Source organism: Trichechus manatus, unplaced genomic scaffold, assembly GCF_000243295.1.
Source record: "Trichechus manatus latirostris isolate Lorelei unplaced genomic scaffold, TriManLat1.0 scaffold00227, whole genome shotgun sequence".
NCBI lineage: Eukaryota > Metazoa > Chordata > Mammalia > Sirenia > Trichechidae > Trichechus > Trichechus manatus.
In genome coordinates this window covers 33,931-38,867 of record NW_004444163.1, presented here as the reverse complement: position 1 = coordinate 38,867, position 4,937 = coordinate 33,931, and the positions used below count along the sequence as shown (strand labels likewise).

The following is a 4,937-nucleotide window of genomic DNA, read 5'->3' as shown; positions in this document are numbered from 1 at the left end:
AGAATGACCAATAGTGAGAATGCTTAGTCATTCTTGTAGCATGTCCTACCCTGTAAATTCCCCTATCCAAATAATGCTTTTGTTCCCTGTCCATTTGAGAGATTTTTATTATAAGAAAAATACCAGTTTGTGTACTCTTTTCATTGTAAGAGGCAGGGAAAATGATAGCCTATTGTAGTTCTCATATTTTTGCAAAGTAATTTTTCATTTTAATTATTACTAATTCTTTGTCCCTTTCCCTTTAAATTTCAAGTAAGCCTGTAATCGTATAAATACACCAAGTCTCCTAAATCTCAAATCAAACCCCAAAATAGAAATATCTAAAAGGAGAAAATTATTTTTTTCCTTTAAAATATCTGTAATTTAATCCTATACAACGCCTTTCATCTCTAATGCCATTGCCCAAGTTAACCACACTTTGTCATGTCTAGGATGTTTTAATAGTCTATTGATTGGTCACTCTAGAACCTGTCCCCTTTTTCTCTCTTCTCATTTATCTAATAATTCACCATTTAAAGTATGTGACTTCCCAGGATGAGGATATTTCTAGTTATTTCTAGAGGTTATAGATGAAGATTAAGAGGAGAAATAAATAGTAGTGTGACTAATGCATGATCTAAACTTTTTAATCAGGAATTCAAGACCAAAAGAGTTAGTGGCTGAGCTGAAACTCTGTATGGTTTAGACTCATCCACTCACTTCTCTGAACATAGCATGATTCCTCCCTCTTATACGGGAAGCTGCCTTCACTTAAACCTCGAGTTATCTTTGTCACCTGAATCTAGAGATGTCTTTTTTTTTTTTTTTGGGGGTAGCTGCTGTATAAACGTTTGTTCAGTGAAGATATCAAAACCCTGCCGAGCTTGGACAGACAGTTTGTTCAAACTTAGCTTGTATACTAAGCTCTTTGACTTCTCTAGCTTGCTTGGTAAGAGACTGAGCTTGTATTTTGCACCAGGTAGTTTACATAATTATTTCATTTAGTCCTCATAAATTCATGCAAAGCAGTTTGTCTTAGTCATCAAGTGCTGCTATAACAGAAACACCACAAGTGGATGGCTTTAACAAAGAGAAATTTATTCTCTCACAGTCTGGTAGGCTAGAAGTCCAAATTCAGGGCGTCAGCTCCAGGGGAAGGCTTCCTCTGTTGGCTTGAGGGAGGTTCTTGTGAACAATCTTCCCCTGAACTAGGAGCTTCTCCATGCAGGAACCCTGGGTCCACAGGACACGCTCTGCTCCCAGCACTGCTTTCTTGGTGGTATGAGGTCCCCCATCTCTCTGCTTGCTTCTCTCTTTTACATCTCAAAAGAGATTGACTCAAGACACAATCCAATCTTGTAGATTGAGTCCTGCCTTATTAACATAACCACTGCCTATCCCCCCTCATTAACGTCATAGAGGCAAGATTTACAACACATAGGAAAATCACATCAGATGACAAAATGCTGGACAATCACACAATACTGGGAATCATGGCCTAGCCAAACTGATACACATATTTTTGGGGGACGCAATTCAGTCCATGACACAGTTATTACTGTTACTTTCAGAAGAGGAGACCAAAACTGAAGCATTATAAAATTTGCACAAGAGTCTACATCTAGTGACTGGTGGATCCAACTAACCCAAAATCCATGTTATTTCTACCCTTCAGTATGCCCTGTGTCATATACTATCTGAAGTGGGAGAGTAAAGGTAATGAATATAATGCTAAATCTTATAAGCTAAAGAGTTACAGGCTTATCTCTGACATTCTAAATGATCTTGGGAAAGTCAATATTCTCCTTGAAATTATATTTTATCATCCAAAAACTATGGTTTATTTTTTAAGCTTGATGATGGTTATACAAAGGTTTGTTTTATTGTTTGTACCTTAAACTTATGTTATCAGTATTCCTTTACATGTCTCATATATTTAATAGAATTATTTCATAAAAAGTAAAAAATAACTAAAATAAATGAGAATATGAATAGTATTTCACATACCACTGAGCCATACAACTGAGACCTAGGAGATAACCAAGACATCACCTAACTGGATCCTTTTATTTTATAAAATTTATTATAGAGGCATTGAGGTACGTCACTTAGCCAATGGAATAAAAATGTTAGTGGCTGAGCTGAAACTCAGTTATTCTGATTTCCAGTTGAATGATATTCCCTCCCTATTTTGATAAGTGAATAGTTGCTTTCCTAGCAGGCAAATAAGATAGTCACAGTGAGGTTAGGGGGCTGGGCTGCCTGCTGGAGACTCTGAGAGCCTTGGCACAAAAGCCTTTGCAGAGTTTGCTTCACCTCCTTGTTCCGCAGACTATAAATGAAAGGGTTGAGCATTGGAGTGACCATTGTGTAGAAGACAGCAGGGGCCCCAGCTCCTGCCCCACTGGAGCAAGGCTGCAGATAGATACACACAGGTGGCATGTAGTACAAGAGCACCACTGTGAGGTGTGCAGTGCATGTGGAGAAGGCACACTGTCAGCCCTCGGCTGTTCGAGTCCGCAACACAGTGGCCACAATAAAGACGTAGGATATGACGATGAGGATCAGACAGCCTGCAGCCACAATGCCAATGTTGGCAAGCATGATAATCTTGTTGATGGTGGTGTTTGCACAGGCTAGCTTCAGCACAGGCGGGATGTCACAGAAGAAGTAGGCAATGTGGTGAGGTCCACAGTAGAGCAGGCGGAAGGTGAGGGAGGTATGGATTGCAGAGTGTATAGTACGTATGGCCCAAGTGATCCCAGCCAGCCCTGCACACATTTGCCTCTTCATGGCCACTGGGTAATGCAGGGGTTGACAGATAGCCAGGTAATGGTCATAGGCCATGACAGTATACAGGAAGCATTCAGTGCTGGCCAGGAAGTAAAAGCAGTAAAGTTGGACAGCACAGCCCTCAAAGGAGATCACTTCTCATCCAGAGTCAGGAGACCTGCCATTACCTTGAGTACTGTCGCTGTAGACAAACATGCACCCAGGAAGGACAGGTGCCCAAGGAAGTGGTACATTGGGGAGCGGAGATGAGGGTCAGTCCCACAATTATGAGGATGAGGAGATTCCCAGCCAAGGTGATGCTATAGATGAGGAGGAAGAGGAGGAAGAAGAGGGAAGGATGTTCAGCTGTGTACATCAGACCCTCAAGGAAGAAGTAGCTCACCATAGTCTGGTTGAGGTACTCTGTCTCCACAGCCATTTTCTCATCCAGAGTGGTTAGTTATCTCCTTGCAGCAAAACTGACATCAACAGATGTAAGAAATAGTCATTTACCTCTCCGGAAATATTATTATCCATTGGGCCAAGCCATCTTGGTCTTGCTCCCTCAGTGGGAGAAAGATACACAGTGTTATTTCACTGTTATGTCCCTGTTTTAGTGTTTTCTTGCTGCCTATTCCTTATTGAAAGACTCCTTCCTAATGAGTCTTTTCAGTGTGGGATCTGCAATGTTTGTGAGGCACATAAAGGCCTGTCAGGATAATTTGGAGAAATGCACCTCTTAAATAATGGCAATATAAGCATGGAATGCAGTACACATTCTCATTTTAGGTATAGATTTTTTGCATATGTTCCAGAATTGTGATGCCCCTGCCCTCATGCTGCAGATGTGGGTAGGCAGGTTCTTACCTTCTGTGTAACTTGCCTAGAGTTTGTGTCCTATTACATCAGCCAGGAACAGGGCAGTCCCACACTTTCCTTACCCAGAGGGAGTTCTTTGGAATTTCAGCTACCAACAACCCTCAAGTGTATGACAATAAAGCTTTGGACAGTTGACTAATTATCAGGATAAATTGTGCAGTATATTTCATGCTTGTCCTGTAAAACTTTGTCTTTTTGTTGAGCCTTCCATTAGGCCAGAAAGAAATAGAAGCGTTCCCTATGATTTTTTCTCATCTGTTACCTCTTAAATCTAATTAGACTTTGAAGTATGTACAAATTTTCTTTAAACTGCCTTTTTCTGTTATCTTCTCAATTACCATGGATGTTACCTAACCCTACCTTTGATTACCTAGATTTTCACAGTAGTCCTTTATGTCGAATCTCTCAATCACTCCTATCTAACAAATGATTCTGCATTCAGCTCCTTTGTCAGTCTTTCAGCAACATACGTAATTCGTTTCTCCCCTTTATTAGTCTCCACTGCCTAAAGCTTGAAGTGCATCTCAGTCTGCTATTCACGGTTATCTGTAAACTATCTCAATTATAATGGGAAAACTCTCATCTTCTGCAATACCCTAAAGAAACTCCTCTTCCCTGGAGATGCCCTTTGTGTCTTCTTCTCTTCAATTTGCCGTAATCTCTCCCTAATCTCACCAGAACATTCTACTTTGAACTTGAATGGAATACCTTTAATCTACCTCCTGATATCTATTCTCTATGGTTATGCTTGAACTTTAAAAGAGTCCCTATATAAATATTTTATCTCACATTGATTTATTAATTACTGAACCCTGATGGTATTTATGATATGTATGAATAACTACCTAAGCACATACTGCCTTGGACTGCTTCATTGTTCTACGTGTATATGTCATATCTGCTAAGAAGCACAGAGGGATAAAAAAAAAAAAAACAACAACTCTAGTTTCCATCACCACTTTCAGGATAGAGCGGTAGAAATAGCAAGGGGCCAAGTTTATTTAGATCCCTACAAATTTATGTTTCAATCCCTAGTCAACTCAAAGATATAAAACATTGTGCTTAAATTCTCTGTTCCTCCATTACTCAAATTTAAATTGGGAATATCATCACTGGTGTTCCATTTAAATTAACTATTATTTTGCCTAGTATAGAGTGGGACATATAGCATAGGACCTTAATTGTCTTCTAATTCAATAGTTTTTATTCAGTGCACTGATTGCTCATGTAACGTTCCCGACAAAGAGTTATGTAGCATCTTCTTGAATAAATTTAGTAATGGAGTAATCCCTATTTCACAAGACAGC

General features: G+C 39.6%; 1 pseudogene; it reads right to left on the bottom strand.

Moving 5' to 3' along the window:
- Positions 1–2,224: 2,224 nt before the first annotated feature.
- On the bottom strand, positions 2,225–3,220 carry LOC101351906 (olfactory receptor 10S1-like; annotated as a pseudogene).
- Positions 3,221–4,937: the final 1,717 nt, after the last annotated feature.